Source organism: Ascaphus truei, assembly GCF_040206685.1.
Source record: "Ascaphus truei isolate aAscTru1 chromosome 2 unlocalized genomic scaffold, aAscTru1.hap1 SUPER_2_unloc_5, whole genome shotgun sequence".
In the NCBI taxonomy this organism is placed as follows: Eukaryota; Metazoa; Chordata; class Amphibia; order Anura; family Ascaphidae; genus Ascaphus; species Ascaphus truei.
In genome coordinates this window covers 92,753-110,963 of record NW_027453819.1, presented here as the reverse complement: position 1 = coordinate 110,963, position 18,211 = coordinate 92,753, and the positions used below count along the sequence as shown (strand labels likewise).

At 45.2% G+C, this 18,211-nt stretch overlaps 1 protein-coding gene across 1 annotated transcript in view; it reads left to right on the top strand.

Moving 5' to 3' along the window:
* Positions 1–13,108: 13,108 nt before the first annotated feature.
* Positions 13,109–18,211, top strand: part of LOC142473287 (tyrosinase-like) — a 34,441-nt gene continuing 29,338 nt past the window's right edge. The window contains exon 1 of the mRNA XM_075580490.1: positions 13,109–13,242. The gene's annotated coding sequence lies outside the window, so the exon portion shown is untranslated. The remainder of the gene's footprint in view (positions 13,243–18,211) is intronic.

Sequence of the window (18,211 nt, the reverse complement as noted above, 5' to 3'; positions counted from 1 at the left end):
CACACATGTAATAATACCAGGCACGCTACATGATAACACTATCATATCCACACATGTAATAATACCAGGCACGCTACATGATAACACTATCGTATCCACACATGTAATAATACAAGGCGTGCTACATGATAACACTATCGTATCCACACATGTAATAATACCAGGCACGCTACATGATAACACTATCGTATCCAAACATGTAATAATACCAGGCACGCTACATGATAACACTATCGTATCCACACATGTAATAATACAAGGCGTGCTACATGATAACACTATCGTATCCACACATGTAATAATACCAGGCACACTACATGATAACACCATCGTATCCACACATGTAATAATACCAGGCACGCTACATGATAACACTATCGTATCTACACATGTAATAATACCAGGCACGCTACATGATAACACTATCGTATCCACACATGTAATAATACCAGGCACGCTACATGATAACACTATCGTATCCACACATGTAATAATACCAGGCACGCTACATGATAACACTATCGTATCCACACATGTAATAATACCAGGCACGCTACATGATAACATTATCGTATCCACACATGTAATAATACCAGGCGTGCTACATGATAACACTATCGTATCCACACATGTAATAATGCCAGGCACGATACATGATAACACTATCGTATCCACACATGTAATAATACCAGGCACGCTACATGATAACACTATCGTATCCAAACATGTAATAATACCAGGCACGCTACATGATAACACTATCGTATCCACACATGTAATAATACAAGGCGTGCTACATGATAACACTATCGTATCCACACATGTAATAATACCAGGCACACTACATGATAACACCATCGTATCCACACATGTAATAATACCAGGCACGCTACATGATAACACTATCGTATCCACACATGTAATAATACCAGGCACGCTACATGATAACACTATCGTATCCACACATGTAATAATACCAGGCACGCTACATGATAACACTATCGTATCCACACATGTAATAATACCAGGCACGCTACATGATAACACTATCGTATCCACACATGTAATAATACCAGGCACGCTACATGATAACACTATCGTATCCACACATGTAATAATACCAGGCGTGCTACATGATAACACTATCGTATCCACACATGTAATAATGCCAGGCACGATACATGATAACACTATCGTATCCACACATGTAATAATACCAGGCACGCTACATGATAACACTATCGTATCCACACATGTAATAATACCAGGCACGCTACATGATAACACTATCGTATCCACACATGTAATAATGCCAGGCACGATACATGATAACACTATCGTATCCACACATGTAATAATACCAGGCACGCTACATGATAACACTATCGTATCCACACATGTAATAATACCAGGCACGCTACATGATAACACTATCGTATCCACACATGTAATAATACCAGGCACGCTACATGATACCACTATCGTATCCACACATGTAATAATACCAGGCGTGCTACATGATAACACTATGGTATCCACACATGTAATAATACCAGGCGCGCTACATGATAACACTATCGTATCCACACATGTAATAATACCAGGCGTGCTACATGATAACACTATGGTATCCACACATGTAATAATACCAGGCGCGCTACATGATAACACTATCGTATCCACACATGTAATAATACCAGGCACGCTACATGATAACACTATCGTATCCACACATGTAATAATACCAGGCACGCTACATGATAACACTATCGTATCCACACATGTAATAATACCAGGCACGATACATGATAACACTATCGTATCCACACATGTAATAATACCAGGCACGCTACATGATAACACTATCGTATCCACACATGTAATAATACCAGGCGTGCTACATGATAACACTATCGTATCCACACATGTAATAATACCAGGCACACTACATGATAACACTATCATATCCACACATGTAATAATACCAGGCACGCTACATGATAACACTATCATATCCACACATGTAATAATACCAGGCACGCTACATGATAACACTATCGTATCCACACATGTAATAATACCAGGCACGATACATGATAACACTATCGTATCCACACATGTAATAATACCAGGCGTGCTACATGATAACACTATCGTATCCACACATGTAATAATGCCAGGCACGCTACATGATAACACTATCGTATCCACACATGTAATAATACCAGGCACGATACATGATAACACTATCGTATCCACACATGTAATAATACCAGGCGTGCTACATGATAACACTATCGTATCCACACATGTAATAATACCAGGCGTGCTACATGATAACACTATCGTATCCACACATGTAATAATACCAGGCACGCTACATGATAACACTATCGTATCCACACATATAATAATAATAACACACTACATGATAACCCTATCATATCCACACATGTAATAATACCAGGCACGCTACATGATAACACTGTCGTATTCACACATGTAATAATACCAGGCACGCTACATGATAACCCTATCATATCCACACATGTAATAATACCAGGCACGCTACATGATAACACTATCGTATCCACACATGTAATAATACCAGGCACGCTACATGATAACACTATCATATCTACACATGTAATAATACCAGGCACGCTACATGATAACACTATCATATCTACACATGTAATAATACCAGGCACACTACATGATAACACTATCATATCCACACATGTAATAATACCAGGCGTGCTACATGATAACACTATCGTATCCACACATGTAGTAATACCAGGCACGCTACATGATAACACTATCGTATCCACACATGTAATAATACCAGGCACGCTACATGATAACACTATCGTATCCACACATGTAATAATACCAGGAACGCTACATGATAACACTATCATATCTACACATGTAATAATACCAGGCACGCTACATGATAACACTATCGTATCCACACATATAATAATAATAACACACTACATGATAACACTATCGTATCCACACATGTAATAATAATACCAGGCACGCTACATGATAACACTATCGTATCCACACATGTAATAATACCAGGCACGCTACATGATAACACTATCATATCTACACATGTAATAATACCAGGCACGCTACATGATAACACTGTCGTATCCACACATGTAATAATACCAGGCACGCTACATGATAACACTATCGTATCCACACATGTAATAATACCAGGCACACTACATAATAACACTATCATATCCACACATGTAATAATACCAGGCGTGCTACATGATAACACTATCGTATCCACACATGTAATAATACCAGGCACGCTACATGATAACACTATCGTATCCACACATGTAATAATACCAGGCACGCTACATGATAACACCATCGTATCCACACATGTAATAATACCAGGCACGCTACATGATAACACTATCATATCTACACATGTAATAATACCAGGCACGCTACATGATAACACTATCGTATCCATGCATGTAATAATATCAGGCACGATACATGATAACACTATCGTATCCACACATGTAATAATACCAGGCACGCTACATGATAACACTATCGTATCCACACATGTAATAATACCAGGCACGCTACATGATAACACTATCGTATCCACACATGTAATAATACCAGGCGTGCTACATGATAACACTATTGTATCCACACATGTAATAATAATAACACACTACATGATACCACTATCGTATCCACACATGTAATAATAATAACAAACTACATGATAACACTATCGTATCCACACATGTAATAATACCAGGCACGCTACATGATAACACTATCGTATCCACACATGTAATAATACCAGGCACGCTACATGATAACACTATCGTATCCACACATGTAATACCAGACACGCTACATGATAACACTATCGTATCCACACATGTAATAATACCAGGCGTGCTACATGATAACACTATCGTATCCACACATGTAATAATACCAGGCACGCTACATGATAACACTATCGTATCCACACATATAATAATAATAACACACTACATGATAACCCTATCATATCCACACATGTAATAATACCAGGCACGCTACATGATAACACTGTCGTATTCACACATGTAATAATACCAGGCACGCTACATGATAACCCTATCATATCCACACATGTAATAATACCAGGCACGCTACATGATAACACTATCGTATCCACACATGTAATAATACCAGGAACGCTACATGATAACACTATCATATCTACACATGTAATAATACCAGGCACGCTACATGATAACACTATCGTATCCACACATATAATAATAATAACACACTACATGATAACACTATCGTATCCACACATGTAATAATAATACCAGGCACGCTACATGATAACACTATCGTATCCACACATGTAATAATACCAGGCACGCTACATGATAACACTATCATATCTACACATGTAATAATACCAGGCACGCTACATGATAACACTATCATATCTACACATGTAATAATACCAGGCACACTACATGATAACACTATCATATCCACACATGTAATAATACCAGGCGTGCTACATGATAACACTATCGTATCCACACATGTAGTAATACCAGGCACGCTACATGATAACACTATCGTATCCACACATGTAATAATACCAGGCACGCTACATGATAACACTATCGTATCCACACATGTAATAATACCAGGAACGCTACATGATAACACTATCATATCTACACATGTAATAATACCAGGCACGCTACATGATAACACTATCGTATCCACACATATAATAATAATAACACACTACATGATAACACTATCGTATCCACACATGTAATAATAATACCAGGCACGCTACATGATAACACTATCGTATCCACACATGTAATAATACCAGGCACGCTACATGATAACACTATCATATCTACACATGTAATAATACCAGGCACGCTACATGATAACACTGTCGTATCCACACATGTAATAATACCAGGCACGCTACATAATAACCCTATCATATCCACACATGTAATAATACCAGGCGTGCTACATGATAACACTATCGTATCCACACATGTAATAATACCAGGCACGCTACATGATAACACTATCGTATCCACACATGTAATAATACCAGGCACGCTACATGATAACACCATCGTATCCACACATGTAATAATATCAGGCACGCTACATGATAACACTATCATATCTACACATGTAATAATACCAGGCACGCTACATGATAACACTGTCGTATCCACACATGTAATAATACCAGGCACGCTACATGATAACACTATCGTATCCATGCATGTAATAATATCAGGCACGATACATGATAACACTATCGTATCCACACATGTAATAATACCAGGCACGCTACATGATAACACTATCGTATCCACACATGTAATAATACCAGGCACGCTACATGATAACACTATCGTATCCACACATGTAATAATACCAGGCGTGCTACATGATAACACTATTGTATCCACACATGTAATAATAATAACACACTACATGATACCACTATCGTATCCACACATGTAATAATAATAACAAACTACATGATAACACTATCGTATCCACACATGTAATAATACCAGGCACGCTACATGATAACACTATCGTATCCACACATGTAATAATACCAGGCACGCTACATGATAACACTATCGTATCCACACATGTAATACCAGACACGCTACATGATAACACTATCGTATCCACACATGTAATAATAATAACACACTACATGATAACACTATCGTATCCACACATGTAATAATAATAACAAACTACATGATAACACTATCGTATCCACACATGTAATAATACCAGGCACGCTACATGATAACACTATCATATCTACACATGTAATAATACCAGGCACGCTACATGATAACACTATCGTATCCACACATGTAATACCAGACACGCTACATGATAACACTATTGTATCCACACATGTAATAATAATAACACGCTACATGATAACACTATCGTATCCACACATGTAATAATACCAGGAACGCTACATGATAACACTATCATATCTACACATGTAATAATACCAGGCACGCTACATGATAACACTATCGTATCCACACATGTAATAATACCAGGCACGCTACATGATAACACTATCATATCCACACATGTAATAATACCAGGCACGCTACATGATAACACTATGGTATCCACACATGTAATAATACCAGGCACGCTACATGATAACACTATCATATCCACACATGTAGTAATACCAGGCACGCTACATGATAACACTATCGTATCCACACATGTAGTAATACCAGGCACGCTACATGATAACACTATCATATCTACACATGTAATAATACCAGGCACGCTACATGATAACACTATCATATCTACACATGTAATAATACCAGGCACACTACATGATAACACTATCATATCCACACATGTAATAATACCAGGCGTGCTACATGATAACACTATCGTATCCACACATGTAATAATACCAGGCACGCTACATGATAACACTATCGTATCCACACATGTAGTAATACCAGGCACGCTACATGATAACACTATCGTATCCACACATGTAATAATACCAGGCACGCTACATGATAACACTATCGTATCCACACATGTAATAATACCAGGCACGCTACATGATAACACTATCGTATCCACACATGTAATAATACCAGGCACGCTACATGATAACACTATCGTATCCACACATGTAATAATACCAGGCACACTACATGATAACACTATCATATCCACACATGTAATAATACCAGGCGTGCTACATGATAACACTATCGTATCCACACATGTAGTAATACCAGGCACGCTACATGATAACACTATCGTATCCACACATGTAATAATACCAGGCACGCTACATGATAACACTATCGTATCCACACATGTAATAATACCAGGAACGCTACATGATAACACTATCATATCTACACATGTAATAATACCAGGCACGCTACATGATAACACTATCGTATCCACACATATAATAATAATAACACACTACATGATAACACTATCGTATCCACACATGTAATAATAATACCAGGCACGCTACATGATAACACTATCATATCTACACATGTAATAATACCAGGCACGCTACATGATAACACTGTCGTATCCACACATGTAATAATACCAGGCACGCTACATGATAACACTATCGTATCCACACATATAATAATACCAGGCACGCTACATGATAACACTATCGTATCCACACATATAATAATAATAACACACTACATGATAACACTATCGTATCCACACATGTAATAATAATACCAGGCACGCTACATGATAACACTATCGTATCCACACATGTAATAATACCAGGCACGCTACATGATAACACTATCGTATCCACACATGTAATAATACCAGGCGTGCTACATGATAACACTATCGTATCCACACATGTAATAATACCAGGCACGCTACATGATAACACTATCGTATCCACACATGTAATAATACCAGGCACGCTACATGATAACACCATCGTATCCACACATGTAATAATACCAGGCACGCTACATGATAACACTATCATATCTACACATGTAATAATACCAGGCGTGCTACATGATAACACTGTCGTATCCACACATGTAATAATACCAGGCACGCTACATGATAACACTATCGTATCCATGCATGTAATAATATCAGGCACGCTACATGATAACACCATCGTATCCACACATGTAATAATACCAGGCACGCTACATGATAACACTATCGTATCCACACATGTAATAATACCAGGCACGCTACATGATAACACTATCGTATCCACACATGTAATAATACCAGGCGTGCTACATGATAACACTATTGTATCCACACATGTAATAATAATAACACACTACATGATACCACTATCGTATCCACACATGTAATAATACCAGGCACGCTACATGATAACACTATCGTATCCACACATGTAATAATACCAGGCGTGCTACATGATAACACTATTGTATCCACACATGTAATAATAATAACACACTACATGATACCACTATCGTATCCACACATGTAATAATACCAGGCACGCTACATGATAACACTATCGTATCCACACATGTAATAATAATAACACACTACATGATAACACTATCGTATCCACACATGTAATAATAATAACAAACTACATGATAACACTATCGTATCCACACATGTAATAATACCAGGCACGCTACATGATAACACTATCGTATCCACACATGTAATAATACCAGGCACGCTACATGATAACACTATCGTATCCACACATGTAATACCAGACACGCTACATGATACCACTATCGTATCCACACATATATAATAATACCAGTGCTACATGATAACACTATCGTATCCACACATATCATAGTAATAACACACTAGATGATAACACTATCGTATCCACACATGTAATAATACCAGGCACGCTACATGATAACACTATCGTATCCACACATGTAATAATAATAATAATAATAATAATAATAATAATAATAATAACACACTACATGATAACACTATCATATCCACACATGTAATAATACCAGGCACGCTACATGATAACACTATCGTATCCACACATGTAATAATACCAGGCACGCTACATGATAACACTATCGTATACACACGTGTAATAATACCAGGCACGCTACATGATAACACTATCGTATCCACACGTGTAATAATACCAGGCACGCTACATGATAACACTTTCGTATCCACACATGTAATAATACCAGGCACGCTACATGATAACACTATCGTATCCACACATGTAATAATACCAGGCGTGCTACATGATAACACTATCGTATCCACACATGTAATAATACCAGGCACGCTACATGATAACACTATCGTATCCACACATGTAATAATACCAGGCACGCTACATGATAACACTATCGTGTCCACACATGTAATAATAACAGGCACGCTACATGATAACACTATCGTATCCACACATGTAATAATACCAGGCACGCTACATGATAACACTATCGTATCCACACATGTAATAATAATAATAATAATAATAACACACTACATGATAACACTATCGTATCCACACATGTAATAATACCAGGCGTGCTACATGATAACACTATCGTATCCACACATGTAATAATACCAGGCACGCTACATGATAACACTATCGTATCCACACATGTAATAATACCAGGCACGCTACATGATAACACTATCGTATCCACACATGTAATAATACCAGGCACGCTACATGATACCACTATCGTATCCACACATGTAATAATACCAGGCACGCTACATGATAACACTATCGTGTCCACGCATGTAATAATAATAACACACTACATGATAACACTATCGTATCCACACATGTAATAATAATAATAACACACTACATGATAACACTATCGTATCCACACATGTAATAATACCAGGCACGCTACATGATAACACTATCGTATCCACACATGTAATAATAATAACACACTACATGATAACACTATCGTATCCACACATGTAATAATAATAACACACTACATGATAACACTATCATATCCACACATGTAATAATAATAATAATAATAATAATAACACTACATGATAACACTATCGTACATATTTAAACAGCCCCGCACACCCTCCTCAATGTCCTGTATGCCCACCGCTCTGAGTACCACGCACACCGCTCAGAGTTCCACACCCACCGCTCTGAGTCCCACGCCCACCTCTCTGAGTCCCATGCACACCGCTGAGTTCCACGCACACAGCTGAGTTCCACGAACACCGCTCAGAGTCCCACGCACACCGCTGAGTCCCACGCACACCGCTCAGAGTTCCACGCACACCGCTCAGAGTTCCACGAACACCGCTCAGAGTTCCACGCACACCGCTCTGAGTTCCACGCACACCGCTCAGAGTTCCACGCACACCGCTCTGAGTTCCACGCACACCGCTCTGAGTCCCACGCCCACCTCTCTGAGTCCCATGCACACCGCTGAGTTCCACGCACACAGCTGAGTTCCACGAACACCGCTCAGAGTCCCACGCACACCGCTGAGTCCCACGCACACCGCTCAGAGTTCCACGCACACCGCTCTGAGTCCCACGCACACCGCTCTGAGCCCCACGCACACCGCTCTGAGTCCCATGCACACCGCTGAGTTCCACGCACACAGCTGAGTTCCACGAACACCGCTCAGAGTCCCACGCACACCGCTGAGTCCCACGCACACCGCTCAGAGTTCCACGCACACCGCTCAGAGTTCCACGCACACCGCTCTGAGTTCCACGCACACCGCTCAGAGTTCCACACACACCGCTCAGAGTTCCACGCACACCTCTCTGAGCCCCACGCACACCGCTCTGAGTCCCACACGCACCGCTCTGAGTCCCACACACACCGCTCTGAGTTCCACGCACACCGCTCTGAGTTCCACGCACACCGCTCTGAGTTCCACGCCCACCGCTCTGAGTCCCACGCACACCGCTCTGAGTCCCACACACACCGCTCTGAGCCCCTCGCACACCGCTCTGAGTCCCACGCACACCGCTCTGAGCCCCACGCACACCGCTCTGAGCCCCACACACACCTCTCTGAGTCCCACGCACACCGCTCTGAGCCCCACACACACCGCTCTGAGTCCCACACACACCGCTCTGAGTCCCACACACACCGCTCTGAGCCCCACACACACCGCTCTGAGTTCCACGCACACCGCTCTGAGTTCCACGCACACCGCTCTGAGTGGCGACAGATAGTTGGAGTGGCGGCAGTGAGTTGGAGTGGCAGCAGTGAGTTGGAGTGGCGGCAGTGAGTTGGCGTGGCAGCGGTGAGTTGGAGTGGAGGCAGTGAGTTGGAGTGGCAGCAGTGAGTTGGAGTGGCGGTGGTGAGTTGGAGTGCTGTTGGTGTGTTGGAGTGGTGGCAGTGAGTTGGAGTGGAGGCAGTGAGTTGGAGTGGAGGCAGTGAGTTGGAGTGGCAGTGGTGAGTTTGAGTGGCGGCGGTGAATTGGAGTGGTGGCGGTGAGTTGGAGTGGTGGTAATGATTTGGAGTGGAGGCAGTGAGTTGGAGTGGTGGCGGTGAGTTGGAGTGGCGGCAGTGAGTTGGAGTGGTCGCAGTGAGTTGGAGTAGCGGCAGTGAGTTGGAGTGGTGGCAGTGAGTTGGAGTGGCAGTGGTGAGTTGGAGTGGCAGCAGTGAGTTGGAGTGGCGGCAGTGAGTTGGAGTGATGGCGGTGCGTTGGATTGCTGTTGGTGTGTTGGAGTGGTGATGGTGAGTTGGAGTGGAGGCAGTGAGTTGGAGTGGCAGTGGTGACTTGGAGTGCCGGCGGTGAGTTGGAGTGCCGGTTGTGAGTTGGAGTGGTGGCAGTGAGTTGGAGTGGCGGCGGTTAGTTGGAGTGGTGGCGGTGAGTTGGAGTGGTGGCAGTGAGTTGGAGTGGCGGCGGTGAGTTTGAGTGGCAGCAGTGAGTTGGAGTGGCGGCGTGAGTTGGAGTGGCGGCAGTGAGTTTGAGTGGCAGCGGTGAGTTGGAGTGGCGGCGGTGATTTGGAGTGGCGGCGGTGATTTGGAGTTGAGGCAGTGAGTTGGAGTGGCAGCAGTGAGTTGGGGTGGCAGCGTGAGTTGGAGTGGCGGCGCTGAGTTGGAGTGGCAGCGGTGATTTGGAGTGGCAGCGGTGAGTTGGAGTGGTGGCAATGAGTTGGAGTGGCAGTGGTGAGTTGGAGTGGCGGCGTTGAGTTAGAGTGGCAGCAATGAGTTGGAGTGGCAGCGGTGAGTTGGAGTGGTGGCGGTGAGTTGGAGTGGCGGTGGTGAGTTGGAGTGCTGTTGGTGTGTTGGAGTGGTGATGGTGAGTTGGAGTGGAGACAGTGAGTTGGAGTGGAGGCAATGAGTTGGAGTGGCAGCGGTGAGTTGGAGTGGAGGCAGTGAGTTGGAGTGGAGGCAGTGAGTTGGAGTGGCAGCGGTGAGTTGGAGTGGTGATGGTGAGTTGGAGTGGAGGCAGTGAGTTGGAGTGGCAGTGGTGAGTTGGAGTGGCGGCGGTGAGTTGGAGTGGTGGCGGTGAGTTGGAGTGGCGGTGGTGAGTTGGAGTGGCGGCAATGATTTGGAGTGGCGACAATGAGTTGGAGTGGCGGCAGTGAATTGGAGTGGTGGTGGTGAGTTGGAGTGGCGGTGGTGAGTTGGAGTGGCGGTGGTAAGTTGGAGTGGCGGTGGTGAGTTGGAGTGGTGGTGGTGAGTTGGAGTACTGTTGGTGAGTTGGAGTGGAGGCAGTGAGTTGGAGTGGAGGCGGTGAGTTGGAGTGGCGGCAGTGAGTTGGAGTGGTGGCAGTGAGTTGGAGTGCGGTGGTGAGTTGGAGTGGCGGCAGTGAGTTGGAGTGGTGGCGGTGAGTTGGAGTGGCGGTGGTGAGTTGGAGTGGCAGCAATGATTTGGAGTGGCGGCAATGATTTGGAGTGGTGACAATGAGTTGGAGTGGCGGCAGTGAATTGGAGTGGCGGTGGTGAGTTGGAGTGGCGGTGGTGAGTTGGAGTGGCGGTGGTAAGTTGGAGTGGTGGTGGCGAGTTGGAGTGGTGGTGGTGAGTTTGAGTGGAGGCAGTGAGTTGGAGTGGAGGCAGTGAGTTGGAGTGGCAGCGGTGAGTTGGAGTGGCGGCGGTGAGTTGGAGTGGTGGCAGTGAGTTGGAGTGCGGTGGTGAGTTGGAGTGGCAGCGGTGAGTTGGAGTGGCGGCAATGAGTTGGAGTGGTGGCAGACCCCATAGACGGTCTTAGACAATTTTGAATTGGACTAAAGCTGAGCACCTCCTGTGGATCGTGGATCTGGGCCAGTTTGTGATAACACTGGGAAGGAGAGTTTCTATGTTATCCGGAATTATGTCTTGCATATTAATTAATTCTGCGAGTGCATACAGTAATTAGTTCATCTTATAAATAATTACAGTACTATTGCTAATTGCAACACCTATAATAATGAACCGTCAATCTCACCAGAAGCCTCTGGGCTGTTTGGGAGGAATCAGCTTTTATCTAAATGTGTCCAGACTTCCGTGTTCCTGAGGGCGATACACGCCTGGCACCGCTCCCCGGAGAGATTCACGCCTGGCACCGCTCCCCGGAGAGTTTATAAACATGGGGACCACAGTGCCAAGATCAGCCAGTCCTGAGACAGCGGCAGAGAGGAGACAGGCACCCAAAGCTTACAGGTAACAGTGCACCTGTACATATACATAGCACCTATACACACAGCGCCTCTACATACACACAGCACCTCTACATACATCGCCCACCGCCTATACACACACACACAGCGCCTCTACATACATCACCCACCGCCTATACACACACAGCACCTCTACATCCATCGCCCACCGCCTATACACACACAGCACCTCTACATACATCGCCCAGCACCTATACACACACAGCACCTCTACATACATTGCCCCCGCCTATACACACACAGCAACTCTACATACATCGCACACTGCCTAAACACACACAGCATCTCTAAATACATGGCCCACCGCCTATACATACACACAGCACCTCTACATACATCGCCCACTGCCTATACACACACAGCACCTTTACATACACACACAGCAACTCTACATACATCGCCCACCGCCTATACACATACAGCAACTCTACATACATCGCACACCGCCTATACACACAGCGCCTCTACATACATTACTCAGTACCTATACACACACAGTGCATCTACATATATCGCCCACCGCCTATACACACACAGCAACTCTACATACATCGCCCAGCACCTATACACACACAGCACCTCTACATACATCGCCCACCGCCTATACACACACAGCACCTCTCCATACATCGCCCACCACCTATACACACACAGCAGCTCTACATACATCGCCCACCGCCTATACATACACACAGCACCTCTACATACATCGCCCACCGCCTATACACACACAGCACCTCTACATACATCGCCCACCGCCTATACACACACAGCAACTCTACATACATCGCCCACCGCCTATACATACACACAAAACCTCTACATACATCGCCCCCCGCCTATACACACACAGCAGCTCTACATACATCGCCCACCGCCTATACACACACAGCACCTCTACATACATCACCCACCGCCTATACACACACAGCAACTCTACATACATCGCCCACCGCCTATACACACACAGCAACTCTACATACATCGCCCGCCACCTATACATACACACAAAACCTCTACATATATCGCCCCCCGCCTATACAAACACAGCACCTCTACATACATCGCCCACCGCCTATACACACACAGCACCTCTACACACATCACCCACCGCCTATACACACACAGCACCTCTACATACATCGCCCACCGCCAATACACACACAGCACCTCTACATACATCGCCCACCGCCTATACATACACAGCACCTCTACATACATCGCCCACCGCCTATACACACAGCGCCTCTACATATATCACCCACCGCCTATACACACACAGCGCCTCTACATATATCACCCACCGCCTATACACACACAGCACCTCTACATACAACGCCCACCGCCTATACACACACAGCATCTCTACATACATCGCCCACCGCCTATACACACAGCACCTCTACATACATCGCCCACCGCCTATACATACCCAGCAACTCTACATACATCGCCCACCGCCTCTACATACATCGCCCACCGCTTCTACATACACACACAGCACCTCTACATACATCGCCCACCGCCTATACACACACAGCAACTCTACAAACATCGCCCACCGCCTATACACACACACAGCACCTCTACATACACACACAGCAACTCTACATACATCGCCCACCGCCTATACACACAGCACCTCTACATACATCGCCCACCGCCTATACACATACAGCAACTCTACATACATCGCACACCGCCTATACACACAGCGCCTCTACATACATTACTCAGCACCTATACACACACAGTGCATCTACATATATCGCCAACTGCCTATACACACACAGCAACTCTACATACATCGCCCAGCACCTATACACACACAGCACCTCTCCATACATCACCCACCACCTATACACACACAGCAGCTCTACATACATCGCCCACCGCCTATACATACACACAGCACCTCTACATACATCGCCCACCGCCCATACACACACAGCACCTCTACATACATCGCCCACCGCCTATACACACACAGCACCTCTACATACATCGCCCACCGCCTATACACACAGCAACTCTACATACATCACCGCCTATACATACACACAAAACCTCTACATACATCACCCCCCGCCTATACACACACAGCAGCTCTACATACATCGCCCACCGCCTATACACACACAGCACCTCTACATACATCACCCACCGCCTATACACACACAGCAACTCTACATACATCGCCCACCGCCTATACACACACAGCAACTCTACATACATCGCCCGCCACCTATACATACACACAAAACCTCTACATACATCGCCCCCCGCCTATACACACACAGCACCTCTACATACATCGCCCACCGCCTATACACACACAGCATCTCTACATACATCGCCCACCGCCTATACACACACAGCACCTCTACACACATCACCAACCGCCTATACACACACAGCACCTCTACATACATCGCCCACCGCCAATACACACACAGCACCTCTACATAAATCGCCCACCGCCTATACATACACAGCACCTCTACATATATCACCCACCGCGCCTCTACATATATCACCCACCGCCTATACACACACAGCACCTCTACATACATCGCCCACCGCCTATACACACAGCACCTCTACATACATCGCCCACCGCCTATACATACCCAGCAACTCTACATACATCGCCCACCGCTTCTACATACACACACAGCAACTCTACATACATCGCCCACCGCCTATACACACAGCAACTCTACAAACATCGCCCACCACCTATACACACACAGCACCTCTACATACATCACCCACCGCTTCTACATACACACACAGCACCTCTACATACAGTACATCGCCCACCGCCTATACACACACAGCAGCTCTACAAACATCGCCCACAGCCTATACACACACAGCACCTCTACATACATAACCCACTGCCTATACACACACAGTACCTCTACATACATCGCCCACCGCTTCTACATACACACACAGCACCTCTACATACATCGCCCACCGCCTATACATACACAGCAACTCTACATACATCGCCCACCGCATCTACATACACAGCACCTCTACATACATCGCCCACCGCCTATACACACACAGCGCCTCTACATATATCACCCACCGCCTATACACACACAGCACCTCTACATACATCACCCACTGCCTATACACACACAGCACCTCTACATACATCACCCACTGCCTATACACACAGCACCTCTACATACATCGCCCACCGCTTCTACATACACACACAGCAACTCTACATACATCGTCCACCGCCTATACACACACAGCACCTCTACATACATCGCCCACCGCCTATACACACAGCACCTCTACATACATCGCCCACCGCCTATACATACCCAGCAACTCTACATACATCGCCCACCGCCTCTACATACATCGCCCACCGCTTCTACATACACACACAGCACCTCTACATACATCGCCCACCGCCTATACACACACAGCAACTCTACAAACATCGCCCACCGCCTATACACACACAGCACCTCTACATACATCACCCACCGCTTCTACATACACACACAGCACCTCTACATACAGTACATTGCCCACCGCCTATACACACACAGCAGCTCTACAAACATCGCCCACAGCCTATACACACACAGCACCTCTACATACATAACCCACTGCCTATACACACACAGTACCTCTACATACATCGCCCACCGCTTCTACATACACACAGCACCTCTACATACATCGCCCACCGCCTATACACACACAGCAACTATACATACATCGCCCACCACCTATACACACACAGCACCTCTACATACATCGCCCACCGCCTATACACACACACAGCACCTCTACATACACACACAGCAACTCTACATACATCGCCCACCGCCTATACACACAGCACCTCTACATACATCGCCCACCGCCTATACACATACAGCAACTCTACATACATCGCACACCGCCTATACACACAGCGCCTCTACATACATTACTCAGCACCTATACACACACAGTGCATCTACATATATCGCCAACTGCCTATACACACACAGCAACTCTACATACATCGCCCAGCACCTATACACACACAGCACCTCTCCATACATCACCCACCACCTATACACACACAGCAGCTCTACATACATTGCCCACCGCCTATACATACACACAGCACCTCTACATACATCGCCCACCGCCCATACACACACAGCACCTCTACATACATCGCCCACCGCCTATACACACACAGCACCTCTACATACATCGCCCACCGCCTATACACACACAGCAACTCTACATACATCGCCCACCGCCTATACATACACACAAAACCTCTACATACATCGCCCCCCGCCTATACACATACAGCAGCTCTACATACATCGCCCACCGCCTATACACACACAGCACCTCTACATACATCACCCACCGCCTATACACACACAGCAACTCTACATACATCGCCCACCGCCTATACACACACAGCAACTCTACATACATCGCCCGCCACCTATACATACACACAAAACCTCTACATACATCGCCCCCCGCCTATACACACACAGCACCTCTACATACATCGCCCACCGCCTATACACACACAGCATCTCTACATACATCGCCCACCGCCTATACACACACAGCACCTCTACACACATCACCCACCGCCTATACACACACAGCACCTCTACATACATCGCCCACCGCCAATACACACACAGCACCTCTACATACATCGCCCACCGCCTATACATACACACAGCACCTCTACATATATCACCCACCGCCTATACACACACAGCGCCTCTACATATATCACCCACCGCCTATACACACACAGCACCTCTACATACATCGCCCACCGCCTATACACACAGCACCTCTACATACATCGCCCACCGCCTATACATACCCAGCAACTCTACATACATCGCCCACCGCCACTACATACATCGCCCACCGCTTCTACATAC